Source organism: Oncorhynchus nerka, linkage group LG15, assembly GCF_034236695.1.
Source record: "Oncorhynchus nerka isolate Pitt River linkage group LG15, Oner_Uvic_2.0, whole genome shotgun sequence".
Taxonomy (NCBI): domain Eukaryota; kingdom Metazoa; phylum Chordata; class Actinopteri; order Salmoniformes; family Salmonidae; genus Oncorhynchus; species Oncorhynchus nerka.
In genome coordinates this window covers 84,958,138-84,984,781 of record NC_088410.1, presented here as the reverse complement: position 1 = coordinate 84,984,781, position 26,644 = coordinate 84,958,138, and the positions used below count along the sequence as shown (strand labels likewise).

General features: G+C 46.5%; 1 pseudogene; it reads right to left on the bottom strand.

Moving 5' to 3' along the window:
• The window catches only part of LOC115115236 (kazrin-like), a 634,395-nt pseudogene that overhangs the window by 542,355 nt on the left and 65,396 nt on the right, over positions 1-26,644 (bottom strand).

Genomic DNA, 26,644 nt, shown 5'->3' with positions numbered 1-26,644 from the left:
CATGAGGAGGGGATGCTATATAATGTTGTTGGGTCTGTAACCATGAGGAAGGGATACTATATAATGTTGTTGGGTCTGTAACCATGAGGAAGGGATACTACATAATGTTGTTGGGTCTGTAACCATGAGGAGGGGATACTATATAATGTTGTTGGGTCTGTAACCATGAGGAGGGGATACTATATAATGTTGTTGGGTCTGTAACCATGAGGAAGGGATACTATATAATGTTGTTGGGTCTGTAACCATGAGGAGGGGATACTATATAATGTTGTAGTGTCTGTAACCATGAGGAGGGGATGCTATATAATGTTGTTGGGTCTGTAACCATGAGGAGGGGATACTATATAATGTTGTTGGGTCTGTAACCATGAGGAGTGGATACTATATAATGTTGTTGGGTCTGTAACCATGAGGAGGGGATACTATATAATGTTGTTGGGACTGTAACCATGAGGAGGGGATACTATATAATGTTGTTGGGTCTGTAACCATGAGGAGGGGATACTATATAATGTTGTTGTGTCTGTAACCATGAGGAGGGGATGCTATACTGTTGTTGGATCTGTAACCATGAGGAGGGGATACTATATAATGTTGTTGGGTCTGTAACCATGAGGAGGGGATGCTATATACTGTTGTTGGGTCTGTAACCATGAGGAGGGGATGCTATACTGTTGTTGGATCTGTAACCATGAAGAGGGGATACTATATAATGTTGTTGGGTCTGTAACCATGAAGAGGGGATACTACATAATGTTGTTGGGTCTGTAACCATGAGGAGGGGATACTATATAATGTTGTTGGGTCTGTAACCATGAGGAAGGGATACTATATAATGCTGTTGGGTCTGTAACCATGAGGAGGGGATACTACATAATGTTGTTGGGTCTGTAACCATGAGGAGGGGATACTATATAATGTTGTTGGGTCTGTAACCATGAGGAGGGGATACTATATAATGTTGTTGGGTCTGTAACCATGAGGAGGGGATGCTATACTGTTGTTGGATCTGTAACCATGAAAAGGGGATACTATATATTGTTGTTGGGTCTGTAACTATGAGGAGGGGATACTATATAATGTTATTGTGTCTGTAACCATGAGGAAGGGATACTATATAATGTTATTGTGTCTGTAACCATGAGGAGGGCATACTATATAATGTTGTTGGGTCTGTAACCATGAGGAGGGGATACTATATAATGTTGTTGGGTCTGTAACCATGAGGAGGGGATACTATATAATGTTGTTGGGTCTGTAACCATGAGGGGATACTATATAATGTTGTTGGGTCTGTAACCATGAGGAGGGGATACTATATAATGTTGTTGGGTCTGTAACCATGAGGAGGGGATACTATATAATGTTGTTGGGTCTGTAACCATGAGGAGGGGATACTATATAATGTTGTTGGGTCTGTAACCATGAAAAGGGGATACTATATAATGTTGTTGAGTCTGTAACCATGAGGAGGGGATACTATATAATGTTGTTGAGTCTGTAACCATGAGGAGGGGATGCTATACTGTTGTTGGATCTGTAACCATGAAAAGGGGATACTATATATTGTTGTTGGGTCTGTAACCATGAGGGGATACTATATAATGTTATTGTGTCTGTAACCATGAGGAGGGGATACTATATAATGTTATTGTGTCTGTAACCATGAGGAGGGCATACTATATAATGTTGTTGGGTCTGTAACCATGAGGAGGGGATACTATATAATGTTGTTGGGTCTGTAACCATGAGGAGGGGATACTATATAATGTTGTTGGGTCTGTAACCATGAGGGGATACTATATAATGTTGTTGGGTCTGTAACCATGAGGAGGGGATACTATATAATGTTGTTGGGTCTGTAACCATGAGGAGGGGATACTATATAATGTTGTTGGGTCTGTAACCATGAGGAGGGGATACTATATAATGTTGTTGGGTCTGTAACCATGAAAAGGGGATACTATATAATGTTGTTGAGTCTGTAACCATGAGGAGGGGATACTATATAATGTTGTTGAGTCTGTAACCATGAGGATGGGATATTATATATTGTTGTTGAGTCTGTAACCATGAGGAGGGGATACTATATAATGTTGTTGGGTCTGTAACCGTGAGGAGGGGATACTATATAATGTTGTTGGGTCTGTAACCGTGAGGAGGGGATACTATATAATGTTGTTGGGTCTGTAACCGTGAGGAGGGGATGATTTAATGTTGTTGGCTCTATAACCATGAGGAGGGGATACTATATAATGTTGTTGGATCTGTAACCATGAGGAGGGGATACTATATAATGTTGTTGGGTCTGTAACCATGAGGAGGGGATACTATATAATGTTGTTGGATCTGTAACCATGAGGAGGGGATGCTATATAATGTTGTTGGATCTGTAACCATGAGGGGATACTATATAATGTTGTTGGCTCTATAACCATGAGGAGGGGATACTATATAATGTTGTTGGATCTGTAACCATGAGGGGATACTATATAATGTTGTTTGCTCTATAACCATGAGGAGGGGATACTATATAATGTTGTTGGATCTGTAACCATGAGGAGGGGATACTATATAATGTTGTTGGGTCTGTAACCATGAGGAGGGGATACTATATAATGTTGTTGGGTCTGTAACCATGAGGAGGGGATACTATATAATGTTGTTGGATCTGTAACCATGAGGGGATACTATATAATGTTGTTGGATCTGTAACCATGTTCGCTAGTGAAAGTTCAGTAATAAACTCATGTAATTCCAGTTGATATTGCGAGGGTTGTTGTGTTTGCATAATGCGATGTGTGCTTAGTTATATTGTCTATAAAAGTGGATCCTTGTGATTGTATTTTCCTTCCTTTGTAGACCACATAGGCCTAATAAAATACTTCAAATGGTAGGCTAAGAGCGTCTCTCTCACTCTCTCTCTCTCTGCTGACTTAAAGAAGAGTAAAGTTAAGGCCTCAACGTCCTGCTGAATTTATCTGAACTAACATCTATCTGAACTTCTGTCGGTGTCTGTTTTGAAAGTGCTGAACGAAGGCCTAACTGGTCGCAGCTCATTTGCTTGCACTTGCTTATACACTTAGAGCTAGGGACTTTTCTAACACTTTCAGAGGTCTCAAAACAATTAGTTTAATGTCGTATAGAAATGGTCTTATTTCTTTTTAAACAACCTTTATTAAGAGCTGTCATTTTATTGTGAGGAACTGCAGTTTCATCAGACATGTTTTCTGTTTTGTGCTCTGTTATGTGAGTGACAAGGCCCAGCCCGGTGGAGACACAATTTTCAGCAAAATCATTCTCAAGAGATCCCTGAAAAAAATTATACTTGAAGATGAAGTCATAAAATCAAAATCTTGATACCCAGGTGTGTGTAAGTGTCAATGATATTAGAATAAACATTATGAATTTACCGAACATGAATGTAATAATTTTGGTGTATGGTTCAAAAGTCTAAACTCATGTTGTCGATGGTTATTATGAAGGAGAATGTGGTTCTTATTGAGTTACACAAATCCACAAGGAGTCACTAGAAACCATATATATTTAAGCAAGTCAGCCATATCAGCTATGCTTTTAAAAGGCAGTAAATGAGCCTGAATGAACTGTTTCTCTGCTAGACAAGGCTCTGCTGATAGCCAGGTGTAGCAGTGGTAAGGATTCACTCCATGTGGTTTAAAGGAAAGCTCAGCTGTCAGGCCAGCTTTCTGCCCATCTACCATTCCAGTGTTTAATTGCTATATTGTAATTACTTCGCCACCATGGCCTATTTCTTTCCTTAACTTACCTCATTTGCACTCACTGTATATAGACTTTTTGTTTTCTTTTGTTCTACTGTATTATTGACTGTATGTTTTGTTTATTCCATGTGTAACTCTGTGTTGTTGTATGTGTCGAATTGCTACGCTTTATCTTGGCCAGGTCGCAGTTGCAAATGAGAACTTGTTCTCAACTAGCTTACCTGGTTAAATAAAGGTGAAATAAAATAAAAAAAATAAAAAATGTAGACCCTAACAGTTTGTGGGCACCATTTGTCACCGTTATAGTGCAATTAATGTATTGTTTAGTGTTGTGTTGTGGCTTTGCTGGCATGCACCTCATAAAAATGTTTTGAGTTTTCCCCACCAAGATTGACATGCTAAACTAGCCACTGCTCCAGAGTTGCTTTTTTCTTTCTGCGGCTCTTTAAGGTTCCACGGGGTGCCAGAACAGCCCAGTCTGGCTCTGCCACAGAACCAATTAGGCTGAGGTCAGCTGTAGCCTGCTGCTGAAACACTGTCAGCTAGCTGGACTTTTGGTTCAGACTTACCCCGAGATTGACAGCTAATACAGAAGGAAGGAGAGAGAGGGGAGATGGGGGGAGATAGAGGTGGGGAGAGACTTATTTAATATTCCACCTGAGTGCTTACTGCTGCTCTACTGTTTGGACGGACGGACGGACACGCAGGCAGGCAGACAGACAGACAGACAAGCACGCAGACAGACAAGCACGCAGACAGACAGACAGACAGGCAAGCATACAGACAAGCACGCAGACAGATAGACAGACAGACAGACAGACAGACAGGCAAGCATACAGACAGGCAGGCATGCAGACAGGCAAGCATGCAGACAAGCACACAGACAGACAGACAGACAGACAGACAGGCAAGCATGCAGACAGGCAAGCATGCAGACAAGCACACAGACAGACAGACAAGCACGCAGGCAGGCAGACAAGCACGCATGCAGATAGACAAGCACGCAGACAGACAGACAGACAGACAGACAGACAGACAGACAGACATACAGACAGACAGACAGACAGACAGACAGACATGCAGACAGGCAGACAGGCAGGCACTGCTCCTGTGTAGGCATCATGGAAATAGTCTCATTTTTTCTCACCTTTTATTTTGGGAGGTTCTCTGGGCAAAGTCATACACTACGGATATAAGGATGTAATTACTGTGATCATGTAGTCTGATCAAACAGAGCATTGTGCAGCACAGTTCAGAAAGGTCCTACTGTGCTCATACCCATAGGAAATCAGGGAATGTAGAAGAGAGACACACCCGGCGCCGACAGAGATGGCCGCCTCGTTTCGCGTTCCTAGGAAACTATGCACTTTTTTGTTTTTTTACGTGTTATTTGTTACATTGGTACCCCAGGTCATCTTAGGTTTCATTACATACAGTCGAGAAGAACTACTGAACATAAGAGCAGCGTCAACTCACCATCAGTACGACCAAGAATATGACTTTCGCGTAGCGGACCCTGTGTTCTGCCTTTCACCCAGGACAACGGAATGGATCCCAGCCGGCGACCCCAAAAAACGACTTCGAAAAAGGGGAAAACGAAGCGGTCTTCTGGTCAGACTCCGGAGACGGGCACATCGTGCACCACTCCCTAGCATTCTCCTCGCCAATGTCCAGTCTCTTGACAACAAGTTTGATGAAATCCGAGCAAGGGTAGCATTCCAGAGGGACATCAGAGACTGTAAGGTTCTTTGCTTCACGGAAACATGGCTCACTGGAGAGACGCTATCGGAGACGGTGCAGCCAGCTGGTTTCTCCACGCATCGCGCCGACAGAAACAAACATCTTTCTGGTAAGAAGAGGGGCGGGGGCGTATGCTTTATGGTTAACGTGACGTGGTGTGGCCAAAACAACATACAGGAACTCAAGTCCTTCTGTTCACCTGATTTAGAATTCCTCACAGCATTATTCCTCACCGCATTATCTACCAAGGGAATTCTCTTCGATTATAATCACAGCCGTATATATTCCCCCCCAAGCAGACACATCGATGGCTCTGAACGAACTTTATTTGACTCTTTGCAAACTGGAATCCATATATCCGGAGGTTGCATTCATTGTAGCTGGAGATTTTAACAAGGCTAATCTGAAAACAAGACTCCCTAAATTTTATCAGCATATCGATTGCGCAACCAGGGCGGGAAAAACCTTGGATCATTGCTATTCCAACTTCCGCGGCGCATATAAGGCCCTGCCCCGCCCTCCTTTCGGAAAAGCTGACCACGACTCCATTTTGTTCATCCCTGCCTACAGACAGAAACTAAAACAAGAAGCTCCCGCGCTGAGGTCTGTTCAACGCTGGTCCGACCAATCTGATTCCACACTCCAAGACTGCTTCCATCACGTGGACTGGGATATGTTCCGTATTGCGTCAGACGACAACATTGACGAATACGCTGATTCGGTGTGCGAGTTCATTAGAATGTGCGTTGAAGATGTCGTTCCCATAGCAATGATTAAAACATTCCCAAACCAGAAACCGTGGATTGATGGCAGCATTCGCGTGAAACTGAAAGCGCAAACCACGCTTTTAATCAGGGCAAGGTGACTGGAAACATGACCGAATACAAACAGTGTAAGTATTCCCTCCGCAAGGCAATCAAACAAGCTAAGCGTCAGTATAGAGACAAAGTAGAATCTCAATTCAACGGCTCAGACACAAGAGGTATGTGGCAGGGTCTACAGTTAATCACAGATTACAAAAAGAGAACCAGCACCGTCACGGACCAGGATGTCTTGCTCCCAGGCAGACTAAATAACTATTTTGCCCGCTTTGAGGACAATACAGTGCCACTGACACTGCCCGCAACTAAAACATGCGGACTCTCCTTCACTGCAGCCGACGTGAGGAAAACATTTAAACGTGTCAACCCTCGCAAGGCTGCAGGCCCAGACGACATCCCCAGCCGCGCCCTCAGAGCATGCGCAGACCAGCTGGCTGGTGTGTTTACGGACATATTCAATTAATCCCTATCCCAGTCTGTTGTTCCCACATGCTTCAAGAGGGCCACCATTGTTCCTGTTCCCAAGAAAGCTAAGGTAACTGAGCTAAACGACTACCGCCCCGTAGCACTCACTTCCGTCACCATGAAGTGCTTTGAGAGACTAGTCAAGGACCATATCACCTCCACCCTACCTGACACCCTAGACCCACTCCAATTTGCTTACCGCCCAAATAGGTCCACAGACGATGCAATCTCAACCACACTGCACACTGCCCTAACCCATCTGAACAAGAGGAATACCTATGTGAGAATGCTGTTCATCGACTACAGCTCGGCATTTAACACCATAGTGCCCTCCAAGCTCGTCATCAAGCTCGAGACCCTGGGTCTCGACCCCGCCCTGTGCAACTGGGTACTGGACTTCCTGACGGGCCGCCCCCAGGTGGTGAGGGTAGGCAACATCTCCACCCCGCTGATCCTCAACACTGGGGCCCCGCAAGGGTGCGTTCTGTACTTCCTGTTCACCCACGACTGCGTGGCCACGCACGCCTCCAACTCAATCATCAAGTTTGCGGACGACACAACAGTGGTAGGCTTGATTACCAACAACGACGAGACGGCCTACAGGGAGGAGGTGAGGGCCCTCGGAGTGTGGTGTCAGGAAAATAACCTCACACTCAACGTCAACAAAACTAAGGAGATGATTGTGGACTTCAGGAAACAGCAGAGGGAACACCCACCTATCCACATCGATGGAACAGTAGTGGAGAGGGTAGTAAGTTTTAAGTTCCTCGGCGTACACATCACAGACAAACTGAATTGGTCCACCCACACAGACAGCATCGTGAAGAAGGTGCAGCAGCGCCTCTTCAACCTCAGGAGGCTGAAGAAATTCGGCTTATCACCAAAAGCACTCACAAACTTCTACAGATGCACAATCGAGAGCATCCTGTCGGGCTGTATCACCGCCTGGTACGGCAACTGCTCCGCCCACAACCGTAAGGCCCTCCAGAGGGTAGTGAGGTCTGCACAACGCATCACCGGGGGCAAACTACCTGCCCTCCAGGACACCTACACCACCCGATGTCACAGGAAGGCCATAAAGATCATCAAGGACAGCAACCACCCGAGCCACTGCCTGTTCACCCCGCTATCATCCAGAAGGCGAGGTCAGTACAGGTGCATAAAAGCTGGGACCGAGAGACTGAAAAACAGCTTCTATCTCAAGGCCATCAGACTGTTAAACAGCCACCACTAACATTGAGTGGCTGCTGCCAACACACTGACTCAACTCCAGCCACTTTAATAATTGGAATTGATGGGAAATGATGTAAAATATATCACTAGCCACTTTAAACAATGCTACCTAATATAATGTTCCCTACATTATTCATCTCATATGTATACGTATATACTGTACTCAATATCATCTACTGTATCTTGCCTATGCCGCTCTGTACCATCACTCATTCATATATCTTTATGTACATATTCTTTATCCCCTTACACTTGTGTCTATAAGGTAGTAGTTTTGGAATTGTTAGCTAGATTACTTGTTGGTTATTACTGCATTGTCGGAACTAGAAGCACAAGCATTTCGCTACACTCGCACGAACATCTGCTAACCATGTGTATGTGACAAATAACATTTTATTTGATTTTGTTTGATGTGTAAGCTTAGCCTACCACTACACACTGTCCTGTAAGGAATCTCCTGGAGAGGATACAAGACTCATCGCTATGGCAGCAAGCAGCTGTCAGTCGAAGAGGGGCAGCCTATACTGTAGCTACTCTACTATGACAGGGCAGAAAAGGGCCTCATGGAGAGGCTCAGGTGACAGGACAGACCCACAAGGGAAGAGAGGGGTGCAGGTAAAGTTAATGGGTCTACTGGACACAGAGCCATGGCAACAGGTAGATACTTAGTCAACTTGGCAGTTAAGGATGATTCAGTTAACATTAAACTACAACCAACTTTTAGAAGTACAACTTCTCACAGAGATAATCAGCAGTCCATTCATGGCAGAGGCTACTGCTCATCCATCACCCTACAGTGTTCTATTGTTGAGCTGCAGAAAAACTGACTGCGGGCTAACTATCTTTCACTCTGGCTTGCATACAAATGGGCTGAGGAGAAGGCAATGGCCTTTTGCTGAATTACATTCTCTTTAATCAATGACACCGCAGCGTCTCAGGAAAATATCTTAGGGACAATGGCGAGGGACTCTATATCCATCAAGTGTGTGATGTGACTAAAGGATGAGCCAAATGCATCACTATGTCAAGTCTCGGAGAACATCCATCAAAACAAGAAAGGGAACAAGGTGATAAAGGGGGAAATAAAAAGTGTAAAGAGGAATTATCAAACGATCCAAGGCAAACCGGAGGATTCAAGCAGATTGTTTTATTACTTCTCCCTACAGCCAGACGGATTCTTTCTACAGAAATTCATCACATATTATACATAAAGAGTCCCCTCGGATGAAGAAAGGACATCATTATGTTCAGGAAAGAAGTCTTTAGGAAAGACAATGGAAGGCATTGTGATTGAAGCAAGCATTTTATTTCCAAACATCCTGAAGATTGAGAGAGATACAAACAATCTATTGCTTTATCACAGAGTTAGGGCCAGATTGTGTTGCCAGATTGGAGACAATGATATTGGGGCCTTGGTTTATGCATACTGTAATTAGTGAGCGAGCCGCGGCAGAGCCAGTCACATTATGGCCATATCTGCAGTGCTGATGTTGTCACTAATGATTTTGAACAGCTCAATTTGATCAGGAGCTTCAGAGAGACTGAAAGACCAATGCATTATTTATGCTCCTCTTCGAACGAGGTGGCATTCAATTATTCAAATGTCGACATTTGGGGACGATTCCGTTTTGTTGGACTTTTGCCTCTCCCAGGTCCTGCATAGAGTCAGTAAGCTCATAGCTGCCCTGTCAGTGTCTGTTCCCCGGGAGAAGCTACATCCTCTCCAGGGAAAGGAAACACAAAGTGAAAGAGTAGAACAAAAGCCCCAGGACTAAAATAAATATTAGTTTGCTTGCTTGCTTGGAGGGAAATGGTCTAGCATAGTATCAGTTGAAATACTTTTTAATGAGATTGGAGTGAATGAACTATTAATACTCTAGTCAAGTCTAAACAGCCCAAGTATGAGTCATCATAACATTAATTCCCTGAATTGCTGTGAAAACATTCCTTCCTCCCCACATGATTTCAGCAGACTCATACAGCAAAGAGGCTTGTTTGCCCTTTTGATTCTTGACCTGGTTTTATAGGTGGTGAATGATCAGCGGTTAGAGGTTAGACGTCAGGGGTTGTACCTGTGCGTCCAAGAGTAGGTGCCTCATCAGGGCCATGGACTCCTTCAAGGTGTCTCTCTCTTCAGGCATGAAGGCCTCGTCCTCCCGGGACAGAGTGCCGGGCCTGGTCATCATGAAGTGGGCTATCTGGTCATTCAGACTGTTCAGAGACTGGACCGCTAGGAGAGAGAGATGGAGCGAAAGAGAGGGAAATAGAGAGAGAGGAGAGGGAGGTAAAGGAGAGAGAGAAACAAAAAACTCAGGTTCATTTGACTCACACCAGTGTTGTGTTTTAGACCACTTAAACTGAGACCGATTCAAGACCAAGACCGGAGTAAATCAAGACCGAGACCGGGAGGAGGACAAGGGGTCTGACACCAGTTAAGACCAAGACCGGGAGGAGGACAAGGGGTCTGACACCGAGTTAAGACCGAGACCAGAAAAATGTGAGTCCAATTCAAGACCACGGTTGTTATTGTTTTATTCCACTTTTATTTAACCAGGTAAGCTAGTTTAGAACAAGTTCTCATTTACAACTGCGACCTGGCCAAGATATAGTAAAGCAGTGCGACACAAACAACAACACAGAGTTACACATGGAATAAACAAGCGTACAGTCAATAACACAATAGAAAAAAAGTCTATATACAGTGTGTGCAAATGGAGTGAGGAGGTAGACATTTTGTTAAATCACCACCGTAATAAGAGTTCAAAATATCCAGTATTTCTGTGTTCATGGAACAGTATTGCTTCCGTCCCTCTCCTTGCCCCGGACCAGGGACCCTCTGCACATATTGACAACAGTCACCCTCGCAGCCCTTCCAGAGCAAGGGAAACAACTACTTCAAGGTCTCAGAGCTAGTGATGTCACCGATTGAACCGCTATTAGCGCGCACCCCGCTAACTAGCTAGCAATTTCACACCATTCACATTCATATTTCAGAAAAATATAGATTCTTTAGACATTGAAAATAGTGGAAAAATGCATGCTGAGGGAAAATAGAGCCACTCTACAAATGATTACTAACCCAAACACAGTGGGGAACAATGGGCCTTTTACACCTTCAGAGAAGGGCTAAGGATTTATAAATTAATGATTTGAATAATAATGATAATGATATGATTCTTTTCAATGATGTTCTGATTTAATCTTGTCAGTTTTTGTTGATAAGGAAAGGGTTAACAATGATCCCATCATGATTTTTCTTTGCTGGTCTCTGGGGAGATAAATCTAGCTAGCTAAATCAGCCATTGGGTAGGCCATCAGAAGCTAGATAAAGGCATATTCCATTCACCCAATCACATTTTGATTTAATGGGTGGGACCGTTTTTACAAAAACGTATGAAATATTCTTCCTTCTTGAAGGCCAACAGGTCACTGCGCAATATGGAGCAGTAGCTTTCCCACGGTCTAGCTAGCTAGCTTTGTTGTCGACTAGTTTGCAGTGGCTGCAGCAGGTGTTATCAAAGAGGATGTTGCTGCTCATTTGTTAGCTTCTCCCTTTTCAAGAATAAGTTTCAACAAGAAGTTAAGTTTTACGATCATCATCTGGTAAGTGGAACTGTGTTTTTTATTGCAGCGCGCTTGCTCTTGTTAGCCATTTCTTTGAAAATAACTTACATGTATGAAACCACACGGGCCAGCCATCATTCCATCTGATCCGTGTGTTTACAGGCCGTTAGAAAAGTGTGACTTTAGATCATTAGAACGCATTCTCTAAAAGCCACAAAATACACCCGAATGGATTTCTGCAAATATGTAAACACCACGGAGTCCTCTTACATTTGGAAACTGTCCTATTGATCAAACAACCATGAAAAGATAGGCTCTCTCACCCTCAGATATGTACATAAATAAGATGAACAACTAAAGCTATCCAGAGCAAGATGAGCTCGAATCAAACAAAGGAACATTCGATAAACCCTCTCAAACTTTTTTTTCACTAGTTGGCCGTCAAAATTGATAACGGGGAATTGTAGGCTCCTCATCCTTCTGCAGCTTGCCTGCCAATGCATGCTTATCCCAACCAAGCACCCAAGCTAATTGGCTGAAGTAGGCTAGCTTGCTAGCTAGCTACTTCCAGACACAAGTGAGAGAACACCTCACTCTGACTATTTTACTTGCAGTATCAGAGCTGGGTAGGCTATTTACATGTAATCTATCAATCAAATGTATTTATAAAGCCCTACTTACATCAGCTGATGTCACAAAGTGCTGTACAGAAACCCAGCCTAAAACCCCAAACAGCAACCAATGCCGGTGTAGAAGCTGTGGCTAGGAAAAACTCCCTAGAAAGGCCAGAACCTAGGAAGAAGCCTAGAGAGGAACTAGGCTATGAGGGGTGGCCAATCCTCTTCTGGCTGTGGCGGGTGGAGATTATAACAGAACATGGCCAAGATGTTCAAATGTTCATAGATGACCAGCAGGGTCAAATAATAATCTAGACTAACTAATACTTTTTTGTCCATGTTTACTTACACCAGTCATATTAGCGGGTGTTGGTCATTCGTAAATTCATCAGTTGTTCTCGTCACACTGAAATCGGAGTAGACAGCCAAAGTGAATTTGTGAATGCAAGAGATATGCTAACTGAATAACAGTCGTTCAAGTTCTTGCTAGCTAACCAAATGACACCTGCAACTCTAGCTGTCTATAGCCATCGAAAAATGATATGAGGGGAAAAAGTCATTCACTCAACCACTCCTCCAATGGCATAACATGAGATCCTTCTAGCAGCTAGCTAGCTAACATTAGGCTCTGTGTTTTTAGCTTGCTACATAAGTAGATATGATAACCTATTAGCCACATTATGACTGACTTGGGATCATTGCCCTTGATAGTTGGATTGTTTTCCCAGCCTTAATTACATTCATTCATACATGGGATTTACAACCTGACAACAAATTGGTGAATTATATTAGTAAACTACCATAATTTTGCTGGACCCCAGGAAGATTAGCTGCTGCTTTGGCACCATAATAAATACAAATACAAATACAAACTGCATCCATATTTTCTGCCAACAATGCCTTAGGTGTTGGAAAGTGCAGTCAAATGGAAAGTTGAGTCAAAGATAACCTATTTTTAAAACCTCTTATTATGTTGGTTTTGTAGCATAAACTGGGATTTATTTTTTATTTTTGACTGATATTATGATTGTCTGTTTGTTTCATATCTGCAAAGTTCCACTTTAAGCTTTAGGTCACCAGTTACTTTGTGTGCTAAAGGTGAATTTTTTTTCTTCTATGGGAAGTAATTGTTGTACATTTCGATTGGGAAATGCTTAATGGTTGTGTTTTTGTGTTCTTATGATTGGGACCTACTGGCTTATTATGTCAGAGTTTAAGGCCTGCTTATCCTTCAACATCATGCTGTGTGTGACTGCTGTCTTTCCATCTGCTCTATGCAGGGATGTAGTGGTGCTTCAACATGATGCTGTGTGTGACTGCTGTCTTTCCATCTGCTCTATGCGGGGGTGTAGTGGTTCTTCAACATGATGCTGTGTGTGACTGCTGTCTTTCCATCTGCTCTATGCGGGGGTGTAGTGGTGCTTCAACATGATGCTGTGTGTGACTGCTGTCATTCCATCTGCTCTATGCGGGGGTGTAGTGGTGCTTCAACATGATGCTGTGTGTGACTGCGGTCTTTCCAACTGCTCTATGTGGGGGTGTAGTGGTGCTTCAACATGATGCTGTGTGTGACTGCTGTCTTTCCATCTGCTCTATGCGGGGGTGTAGTGGTGCTTTAACATCACGTTGTGTGTGACTGCTGTCTTTCCATCGGCCCTATGCAGTGCTGTAGTTTTGCATGTAGTGGCTATATTCAAATTTGGCAAAAAAATCCTAAAACAGCCTTCCCAGCGAAGGAAAGGCACCCTGTGTGAAAAATCGTATGTTTTCTATTGTTTTTTTATGAGTTTTCCTATGTTTTTCAGAATTTCACTCTCAAAATCACACTTAGAAAAAAATGCTAAAATGTGATGGTCTAAGTCCACAACAATGCTTAAACCACATCAATCTGATTGGGTGGGCCTGTCAGGACCTAGCTCCCCAGTGGATGGACCTCTGTCCACCCAGGCCCATCCATGTCTACGCTTCTGATGCAAACAGCTCATGGTGACAATTGTCCTTCACAAATAGCCTACTAACCAACAGTTCAGACTTAACTTTTTCAATACCTGGTTTGCATAACCATTGTTGCCTTAGTTAGCATGGTAAATATCATAAGTTAAAATGTCTTTCCTACCTTACCGGCTACTGATGTCATTCTGTGAGCTGCTCCATCCCAAAACTATTTGAGAGCTGCACACTCTTGCTGCCCGGAGATGATATTCCTCTGTGCAGCACGCATGTGAATATAATTCACCTGCATTGCGATTGTGTAGGCTACTTTGTGCATGATTTTGTCTATTGTACTACATCATTGAACAGTTGTATACTTCCACTACACTACTTAGATACACATCAGTAGGGATTAAGAAGTGAGTGTACGCAATGCCATCTGAAAAAAAGTGGGTGTATGGCTTATACCTGCGTATACACCACCACTACACCACTGGCCCTTTGTGTTTTATAAAAAGTGATCTAGTATTACAGCTGTCCTTTCAGAATCACCAACCTGTCACACACTGAAGGCCTATAGGTTTGCCACTGCACAAACATGTCTACAATAGATTTAAAGGCTGTTCAGATATTATATTCATGTTTCTAGAAAGGAGTATATATTTGGCCCGGCGAAGCAAGTAACCATTTCGGGTGCGTTCGTAAATTCATCTACTCTGATTTCAGGGCACTCTCGTCTGAGTGTGCCAGAGCCCAGAATAACTGATGAATTTACAAACGCTCAACACCCATTGAATATAGCCGGTGTCAGTAAACATTGGCAAAAAATGGTTGTCACCAACGCTCTGGGTAACCAGCTCTGCTAGGGCGAGTAAAATGGTCAGAGTTTGGGTGGGTCTAAAGCTTAAGAGGGTGTGAATGATGTTGAACAGGTGTAGACAAAAGAAGAGCTCTCCATTAGATACCAAAACATTCAAAGGCCATTTTATCAAAATAGAGGTTACAAGTTTATCAACTTTCAAAGCAGAATTACTTTCCCACTGTTCCGTTTATCCAATGTAAAAAACACCATTTCAAATTTTGCTACACAATACCAAATCAAGGTGGTCGGTCACATATACCGAGACTGGTTTTGAGTGCTACAACACTGTTTCACACACACAAAGACATGCGCACACACAGAGGGAAATTACCACACACATTGTTGTGGACGGAATCACAGAGTCTCCATATGAGACCTGGACAAAGTCTGAGGACAAAGTGAGGGAAATGACCACTGAGAAACTGAAGATGGACCAGGAAGATTAAGATGGAGCGTGCCCAGAGGACTGGAAACCCACCACTAGCCCAGGTGACAGGACCGATAGTGATCAAGCTCCTGAGGTTCAAGGACAAGGTAGCTGTTCTGGAAAGAGCCAAGAACTTGAGAGGGACTTACTTCCTCAATGAGGACTATTTGGAAGCATGTGTGCGCCAGAAGAGGAAATAACTTATCCCAGCCATAAAAACTGCCAGGACATTGCTAACATCCGCTATGACAGGCTCATTGTCCACCCTCCCCCCAAAAGCCTGTGGGTTCATAGTTTCAACCCCGCAGCACATACACACTTATACAGATCAACTGATTGATGGACTGCTGAATACTGTTTTTTCTCGCTTTGTTACTTTTCCATATTATGTCTCTCTCTAATAAGCTATCCAGGAAAGTGCAAACAATTGCTCATATTAATACACTGAGTATACTAAACATTAGGAACACCTTCCTGAAATTGAGTTGCCAAGTGCTGACAGTCAGTATCTACATAATGTGTGTGTGAAATGCTTGAGAGTGTATGTGATGTAAACCAATACTTTTTCGGGGACCTGAATATTGACTGGTTTTCATCAAGCTGTCCGCTCAAGAGGAAGCTTCTCACTGTAACCAGGGCCTGTAATCTGGTTCAGGATATTAATCATCCTACCAGGTTGTTTACAAACATTACAGGAACTACATCATCCACATTGATCACATTTCTACTGATACTGTAAAACCACTTGAGAGCCCAAATATCGCTAAGTGAACAGCAAACCTGGTTTAAAAAAGAAATATAGCAAATCTTCACAGCACAACGCCTCTCCCCCATGTGACCTACTTTGTGTGTTTATTCACTGACATGTATGTGTAACTGATAGATGCACGCACCCACACACACATGTTCATGTTCTTTTAAATATGTGACCCAATTCAGGAAACTAGGCGTATTCACAGGAGAGCCTTTTGAATGTAAAAAAAAATGTTTAATCAAAATGTCCTAACATGTTTTGAAATCAGTGGAACACAATGGGCCAAATGAGCTGTACGAACTAAATGGAAACACAGGATGTCTTATAAAAGGGGTTGCAGTCTGCCGTGAAGCTTTCATCCATGTATACAGGTAAGAACCTAGCTACACATTCAGATATTATTCGTTTCTAACTTTGTCAGAAAGTTGTTTTCATTGCAAGCTAAATCTTGCTGTTAGCTAGCCAGCTGGAGTTCCATGGCTGGTTTGGGGGGCAGAGCAGATAACCACAAGCTAAATCTTGCTGTTAGCTAGCCAGCTGGAGTTCCATGGCTGGTTTGGGGGGCAGAGCAGATAACCTCAAGCTAAATCTTGCTGTTAGCTAGCCAGCTGGAGTTCCATGGCTGGTTTGGGGGGCAGAGCAGATAACCTCAAGCTACATCTTGCTGTTAGCTAGCCAGCTGGAGTTCCATGGCTGGTTTGGGGGGCAGAGCAGATAACCTCAAGCTACATCTTGCTGTTAGCTAGCCAGCTGGAGTTCCATGGCTGGTTCCATTGGGGGCAGAGCAGATAACCTCAAGCTAAATCTTGCTGTTAGCTAGCCAGCTGGAGTTCCATGGCTGGTTTGGGGGGCAGAGCAGATAACCTCAAGCTACATCTTGCTGTTAGCTAGCCAGCTGGAGTTCCATGGCTGGTTTGGGGGGCAGAGCAGATAACCTCAAGCTAAATCTTGCTGTTAGCTAGCCAGCTGGAGTTCCATGGCTGGTTTGGGGGGCAGAGCAGATAACCTCAAGCTAAATCTTGCTGTTAGCTAGCCAGCTGGAGTTCCATGGCTGGTTTGGGGGGCAGAGCAGATAACCTCAAGCTAAATCTTGCATAGCCAGCTGGAGTTCCATGGCTGGTTTGGGGGGCAGAGCAGATAACCTCAAGCTACATCTTGCTGTTAGCTAGCCAGCTGGAGTTCCATGGCTGGTTTGGGGGGCAGAGCAGATAACCTCAAGCTAAATCTTGCTGTTAGCTAGCCAGCTGGAGTTCCATGGCTGGTTTGCTAACTAACAATGAAGCTAACGTTAGTTGGTTAACTTCAGCTTGCCATGGCAATGGGTTAACATTTAACTTACTGGTTAACTTTAGCTAGCTATGACAATCATTGCTAGATAGCTGGCTAGCTAACAGAAAGCTTTAACGTTACATCATTTCTTGTGTTACTTTTCTATTTTATTTTTGTACTTTAGTTTATTTAGTAAATATTTTCTTAACTTTATTTCTTGAACTGCATTGTTGGTTAAGGACTTGTAAAGTAAGCATTTCACGTTAAGGTCTACACCTGTTGTATTCAGCGCATGTGACAAATCAAATTTGATTTGAATAAGATTCTGCCTTTCCATCCATTGCCATGGTGACCTGTCAGCTGAAGTAATTTGCCTCACACTGGCTTTGCTTTCGCATCTCCCCCTGTGAGCCTCCTTGTCCATGCTGATCTCTCCCATGTGCATTCTGAGTGCTGAGCTCTAATCCCTGTCATCCCCATGGCCACAGCACTGCTCTCTCCTGGCTGAGCTCTAAACCCTGTCATCCCCATGGCTACAGCACTGCTCTCTCCTGGCTGAGCTCTAAACCCTGTCATCCCCATGGCTACAGCACTGCTCTCTCCTGGCTGAGCTCTAAACCCTGTCATCCCCATGGCTACAGCACTGCTCTCTCCTGGCTGAGCTCTAATCCCTGTCATCCCCATGGCTACAGCACTGCTCTCTCCTGGCTGAGCTCTAAACCCTGTCATCCCCATGGCTACAGCACTGCTCTCGCCTGGCTGAGCTCTAAACCCTGTCATCCCCATGGCTACAGCACTGCTCTCTCCTGGCTGAGCTCTAATCCCTGTCATCCCCATGGCTACAGCACTGCTCTCTCCTGGCTGAGCTCTAAATCCTGTCATCCCCATGGCTACAGCACTGCTCTCTCCTGGCTGAGCTCTAAACCCTGTAATCCCCATGGCTACAGCACTGCTCTCTCCTGGCTGAGCTCTAAACCCTGTCATCCCCATGGCTACAGCACTGCTCTCTCCTGGCTGAGCTCTAAACCCTGTCATCCCCATGGCTACAGCACTGCTCTCTCCTGGCTGAGCTCTAAACCCTGTCATCACCATGGCTACTGCACTGCTCTCTCCTGGCTGAGCTCTAAACCCTGTCATCCCCATGGCTACAGCACTGCTCTCTCCTGGCTGAGCTCTAAACCCTGTCAACTCCATGGCCACAGCACTGCTCTCTCCTGGCTGAGCTCTAAACCCTGTCATCCCCATGGCTACAGCACTGCTCTCTCCTGGCTGAGCTCTAAACCCTGTCATCCCCATGGCCACAGCTATAATACTGTTCCTCCCTGACTGAGTGCCATACCCTGTCATCCCCATGGCCACAGCTATAGTACTGTTCCTCCCTGGCTGAGCTCCATACCCTGTCATTCCATGGCCACAGCTATAGTACTGTTCTTTCCCTGGCTGAGATCTAATCCCTGTCATCCACATGGCCACAGCTATAATACTGTTCCTTCCTGGCTGAGCGCCATACCCTGTCATCCCCATGGCCACAGCTATAGTACTGTTCCTTCCTGGCTGAGCGCCATACCCTGTCATCCCCATGGCCACAGCTATAATACTGTTCCTCCCTGACTGAGTGCCATACCCTGTCATCCCCATGGCCACAGCTATAGTACTGTTCCTCCCTGGCTGAGCTCCATACCCTGTCATCCCCATGGCCACAGCTATAGTACTGTTCCTCCCTGGCTGAGCTCCATACCCTGTCATCCCCATGGCCACAGCTATAATGCTGTTCCTTCCATGGCTGAGATCTAATCCCTGTCATCCCCATGGCCACACCTACAGCACTGCTCCCTCTGTGGCTGAGCTCCATTCCATCATCCCCGTGGCCACAGCTACAGTATCAAATTTCAAATCATTTTTTTATTTATTTATAGCCCTTCGTACATCAGCTGATATCTCAAAGTGCTGTACAGAAACCCAGCCTAAAACCCCAAACAGCAAGCAATGCAGGTGTAGGAGCATAGTACTGTTCCTCCCTGGCTGAGCTCCATCCCCTGTCATCCCCACGGCCACAGCTATAATACTGTTCCTCCCTGGCTGAGCTACATTCCATCATCCCCATGGCCACAGCTATAATACTGTTCCTCCCTGGCTGAGCTCCATACCCTGTCATCCCCATGGCCACAGCTATAGTACTGTTCCTCCCTGGCTGAGCGCCATACCCTGTCATCCCCATGGCCACAGCTATAATACTGTTCCTCCCTGGCTGAGCTCCATACCCTGTCATCCCAATGGCCACAGCTATAATACTGTTCCTCCCTGGCTGAGCGCCATACCCTGTCATCCCCATGGCCACAGCTATAATACTGTTCCTCCCTGGCTGAGCGCCATACCCTGTCATCCCCATGGCCACAGCTATAATACTGTTCCTCCCTGGCTGAGCACCATTCCAGGATCCCCATGGCCACAGCTATAATACTGTTCCTCCCTGGCTGAGCTCCATTCCATCATCCCCATGGCCACAGCTATAGTACTGTTCCTCCCTGGTTGAGCGCCATACCCTGCCATCCCCATGGCCTCAGCTATAGTACTGTTCCTCCCTGGCTGAGCGCCATACCCTGTCATCCCAATGGCCACAGCTATAATACTGTTCCTCCCTGGCTGAGCGCCATACCCTGTCATCCCCATGGCCACAGCTATAGTACTGTTCTTCCCTGGCTGAGCTCCATACCCTGTCATCTCCATGGCCACAGCTATAATACTGTTCCTCCCTGGCTGAGCGCCATACCCTGACATCCCCATGGCCACAGCTATAGTACTGTTCCTCCCTGGCTGAGCTCCATACCCTGTCATCCCCATGGCCACAGCTATAATACTGTTCCTCCCTGGCTGAGATCTAATCCCTGTCATACCCATGGCCACAGCTATAGTACTGTTCCTTCCTGGCTGAGCGCCATACCCTGTCATCCCCATGGCCACAGCTATAATACTGTTCCTCCCTGGCTGAGCACCATACCCTGTCATCCCCATGGCCACAGCTATAATACTGTTCCTTCCTGGCTGAGCGCCATACCCTGTCATCCCCATGGCCACAGCTATAGTACTGTTCCTTCCTGGCTGAGCGCCATACCCTGTCATCCCCATGGCCACAGCTATAATACTGTTCCTCCCTGGCTGAGCACCATACCCTGTCATCCCCATGGCCACAGCTATAGTACTGTTCCTTCCCTGGCTGAGATCTAATCCCTGTCCTCCCAATGGCCACAGCTATAATACTGTTCCTCCCTGACTGAGCGCCATACCCTGTCATCCCCATGGCCACAGCTATAGTACTGTTCCTTCCTGGCTGAGCTCCATACCTTGTCATCCCCATGGCCACAGCTATAGTACTGTTCCTCCCTAACTAAGCGCCATTCCCTGTCATCCCCATGGTCACAGCTATAATACTGTTCCTCCCTGGCGGAGCGCCATACAGTCATCCCCATGGCCACAGCTATAATACTGTTCTTCCCTGGCTGAGCGCCATTCCCTGTCATCCCCATTGCCACAGCTATAGTACTGTTCCTCCCTGGCTGAGCTCCATACCCTGTCATCCCCATGGCCACAGCTATAATACTGTTCCTCCCTGGCTGAGCGCCATACCCTGTCATCCCCATGGCCACAGCTATAGTACTGTTCCTCACTGGCTGAGCTCCATACCCAGTCATCCCCATGGCCACAGCTATAATACTGTTCCTCCCTGGCTGAGCGCCATACCCTGACATCCCCATGGCCACAGCTATAGTACTGTTCTTCCCTGGCTGAGCTCCATACCCTGTCATCCCCATGGCCACAGCTATAATACTGTTCCTCCCTGGCTGAGATCTAATTCCTGTCATCCCCATGGCCACACCTACAGCACTGCTCCCTCTGTGGCTGAGCTCCATACCCTGTCATCCCCATGGCCACAGCTATAGTACTCTTCCTTCCCTGGCTGAGATCTAATCCCTGTCATCCCAATGGCCACAGCTATAATACTGTTCCTCCCTGACTGAGCGCCATACCCTGTCATCCCCATGGCCACAGCTATAGTACTGTTCCTCCCTAACTGAGCGCCATTCCCTGTCATCCCCATGGTCACAGCTATAATACTGTTCCTCCCTGGCGGAGCGCCATACAGTCATCCCCATGGCTATAATACTGTTCTTCCCTGGCTGAGCTCCATTCCCTGTCATCCCCATGGCCACAGCTATAATACTGTTCCTCTCTGGCTGAGCTCCATACCCTGTCATCCCCATGGCCACAGCTATAGTACTGTTCCTCCCTGGCTGAGCGCCATTCCATCATACCCATGGCCACAGCTATAATACTGTTCCTCCCTGGCTGAGCTCCCATTCTATCATCCCCATGGCCACAGCTATAATACTGTTCCTCCCTGGCTGAGCGCCATTCCATCATACCCATGGCCACAGCTATAGTACTGTTCCTCCCTGGCTGAGCGCCATACCCTGTCATCCCCATGCCCACAGCTATAATACTGTTCCTCCCTGGCTGAGCGCCATACCCTGTCATCCCCATGGCCACAGCTATAGTACTGTTCCTCCCTGGCTGAGCGCCATACCCTGTCATCCCCATGGCCACAGCTATAATAATGTTCCTCCCTGGCTGAGCTCCATTCCCTGTCATCCCCATGGCCACAGCTATAGTACTGTTCCTTCCCTGTCTGAGATCTAATCCCTGTCATCCCAATGGCCACAGCTATAATACTGTTCCTCCCTGACTGAGCGCCATACCCTGTCATCCCCATGGCCACAGCTATAGTACTGTTCCTCCCTGGCTGAGCTCCATTCCATCATCCCCATGGCCACAGCTATAATACTGTTCCTCTCTGGCTGAGCTCCATTCCATCATCCCCATGGCCACAGCTATAGTACTGTTCCTCCCTAACTGAGCGCCATTCCCTGTCATCCCCATGGTCACAGCTATAATACTGTTCCTCCCTGGCGGAGCGCCATACAGTTATCCCCATTGCCACAGCTATAGTACCTTTCCTTCCTGGCTGAGCGCCATACCCTGTCATCCCCATGGCCACATCTATTGTACTGTTCCTTCCTGGCTGAGCGCCATACCCTGTCATCCCCATGGCCACAGCTATAATGCTGTTCCTTCCCTGGCTGAGATCTAATCCCTGTCATCCCAATGGCCACAGCTATAATACTGTTCCTCCCTGACTGAGCGCCATACACTGTCATCCCCATGGCCACAGCTATAGTACTGTTCCTCCCTGGCTGAGCGCCATTCCATCATACCCATGGCCACAGCTATAGTACTGTTCCTCCCTGGCTGAGCGCCATACCCTGTCATCCCCATGCCCACAGCTATAATACTGTTCCTCCCTGGCTGAGCGCCATACCCTGTCATCCCCATGGCCACAGCTATAGTACTGTTCCTCCCTGGCTGAGCGCCATACCCTGTCATCCCCATGGCCACAGCTATAATAATGTTCCTCCCTGGCTGAGCTCCATTCCCTGTCATCCCAATGGCCACAGCTATAGTACTGTTCCTTCCTGGCTGAGCTCCATACCCTGTCATCCCCATGGCCACAGCTATAGTACTGTTCCTTCCCTGTCTGAGATCTAATCTCTGTCATCCCAATGGCCACAGCTATAATACTGTTCCTCCCTGACTGAGCGCCATACCCTGTCATCCCCATGGCCACAGCTATAGTACTGTTCCTTCCTGGCTGAGCTCCATACCTTGTCATCCCCATGGCCACAGCTATAGTACTTTTCCTCCCTAACTGAGCGCCATTCCCTGTCATCCCCATGGTCACAGCTATAATACTGTTCTTCCCTGGCGGAGCGCCATACAGTCATCCCCTTGGCCACAGCTATAATACTGTTCTTCCCTGGCTGAGCTCCATTCCCTGTCATCCCCATTTGCCACAGCTATAGTACTGTTCCTTCCTGGCTGAGCGCCATACCCTGTCATCCCCATGGCCACAGCTATTGTACTGTTCCTTCCTGGCTGAGCGCCATACCCTGTCATCCCCATGGCCACAGCTATAATGCTGTTCCTTCCCTGGCTGAGATCTAATCCCTGTCATCCCCATGGCCACAGCTATAATACTGTTCCTCCCTGGCTGAGCGCCATACCCTGTCATCCCCATGGCCACAGCTATAGTACTGTTCCTCCCTGGCTGAGCGCCATACCCTGTCATCCCCATCGCCACAGCTATAATACTGTTCCTCCCTGGCTGAGCTCCATTCCATCATCCCCATGGCCACAGCTATAATACTGTTCCTCTCTGGCTGAGCTCCATTCCATCATCCCCATGGCCACAGCTATAGTACTGTTCCTCCCTAACTGAGCGCCATTCCCTGTCATCCCCATGGTCACAGCTATAATACTGTTCCTCCCTGGCGGAGCGCCATACAGTTATCCCCATTGCCACAGCTATAGTACCTTTCCTTCCTGGCTGAGCGCCATACCCTGTCATCCCCATGGCCACAGCTATTGTACTGTTCCTTCCTGGCTGAGCGCCATACCCTGTCATCCCCATGGCCACAGCTTTAATGCTGTTCCTTCCCTGGCTGAGATCTAATCCCTGTCATCCCAATGGCCACAGCTATAATACTGTTCCTCCCTGACTGAGCGCCATACACTGTCATCCCCATGGCCACAGCTATAGTACTGTTCCTCCCTGGCTGAGCTCCATACCCTGTCATCCCCATGGCCACAGCTATAATACTGTTCCTCCCTGGCTGAGCGCCATACCCTGACATCCCCATTGCCACAGCTATAGTACTGTTCCTCCCTGGCTGAGCTCCATACCCTGTCATCCCCATGGCCACAGCTATAATACTGTTCCTCCCTGGCTGAGCGCCATACCCTGTCATCCCCATGGCCACACCTACAGCACTGCTCCCTCTGTGGCTGAGCTCCATTCCATCATCCCCGTGGCCACAGCTATAGTACTGTTCCTCCCTGGCTGAGCGCCATTCCATCATCCCCATGGCCACAGCTATAATAATGTTCCTCCCTGGCTGAGCTCCATTCCCTGTCATCCCCATGGCCACAGCTATAGTACTGTTCCTTCCCTGGCTGAGCGCCATACCCTGTCATCCCCATGGCCACAGCTATAATACTGTTCCTCCCTGGCTGAGCTCCATACCCTGTCATCCCCATGGCCACAGCTATAATACTGTTCCTCCCTGGCTGAGCTCCATACCCTGTCATCCCCATGGCCACAGCTATAGTACTGTTCCTCCCTGGCTAAGCTCCATACCCTGTCATCCCCATGGCCACAGCTATAGTACTGTTCCTCCCTGGCTAAGCTCCATACCCTGTCATCCCCATGGCCACAGCTATAGTACTCTTCCTTCCCTGGCTGAGATCTAATCCCTGTCATCCCAATGGCCACAGCTATAATACTGTTCCTCCCTGACTGAGCGCCATACCCTGTCATCCCCATGGCCACAGCTATAGTACTGTTCCTCCCTAACTGAGCGCCATTCCCTGTCATCCCCATGGTCACAGCTATAATACTGTTCCTCCCTGGCGGAGCGCCATACAGTCATCCCCATGGCTATAATACTGTTCTTCCCTGGCTGAGCTCCATTCACTGTCATCCCCATGGCCACAGCTATAATACTGTTCCTCCCTGGCGGAGCGCCATACCCTGTCATACCCATGGCCACAGCTATAATACTGTTCCTCCCTGGCTGCGCTCCATACCCTGTCATCCCCATGGCCACAGCTATAGTACTGTTCCTTCCCTGGCTGAGATCTAATCCCTGTCATCCCCATGGCCACAGCTTTAATACTGTTCCTCCCTGGCTGAGCCCCATACCCTGTCATCCCCATGGCCACAGCTATAATACTGTTCTTCCCTGGCTGAGCTCCATTCCCTGTCATCCCCATGGCCACAGCTATAATACTGTTCCTCCCTGGCGGAGCGCCATACCCTGTCATACCCATGGCCACAGCTATAATACTGTTCCTCCCTGGCTGAGCTCCATACCCTGTCATCCCCATGGCCACAGCTATAGTACTGTTCCTTCCCTGGCTGAGATCTAATCCCTGTCATCCCCATGGCCACAGCTTTAATACTGTTCCTCCCTGGCTGAGCCCCATACCCTGTCATCCCCATGGCCACAGCTATAATACTGTTCCTCCCTGGCTGAGCTCCATTCCATCATCCCCATGGCCACAGCTATAGTACTGTTCCTCCCTGGTTGAGCTCTAATCCATCCCAAATCTCACTCCAGCCCATTTGTTCATGCTGTAAACTCTGCGGATCATACAACCCTTTGTTTTTCAGCCACGAGAGTCGATGCATCAATAAATGCAGCACTTTTAAAACAAACACACTATGCTTACTTCATAAATACCTTACTGTGGAAACTGTAAATGTACTGTGTAACGGATAATGACTGTCTTCACTTCAATAGGTGGCTGTGCAAACCAAACAGGCTACAGTCCAGATGCCATATCGGAATTTGAGCCAGTTTCACACAACAGGAAAATATTCCTGCAGCAACAGGAAATGTGAATTGTTATGTGGATTATAATTAATAGACATTTTTCGTTAGGGTAAATCAAGTCTAACATTTTTAAGTGGAACTTACAAACTTTAGAAGCCTTTTAAAACCTTGAATACACACGTTTGCATGTTCTGCTGTGAAGAAAACATTCCTGCAACAGGATGATTAAATTAAGACATGTTATCTGTAGCTGTCTAGGGGTGGATGTTGTGCTTGGCTAAGCCGCAAGGTCAGGTCAGCTCATCAGACATGAGAGCAGATGACCTTTGACTCAGGGTGGCCACAGGAGGTGAAAAGGAGAGAGTGACCTGCATAGTTGGTTGAGAGGTCAGCATAGGGTAGTGGAACGCTGGTCACATGCGACGTCGTCCCCGATGGCAACCAAGGTCAGTCCATCAACAAATTGATGAAAGATTTATGTTCCCACCTTCCAGTTTTCCATTAAACGGCTAACAGCATCACACAGCACAGAGACATGTTTATGAGCACACAGCACTGAGACATGTTTATGAGCACACAGCACAGAGACATGTTTATGAGCACACAGCACTGAGACATGTTTATGAGCACACGGCACAGAGACATGTTTATGAGCACACAGCACAGAGACATGTTTATGAGCACACAGCACAGAGACATGTTTATGAGCACACAGCACAGAGACATGTTTATGAGCACACAGCACAGAGACATGTTTATGAGCACACAGC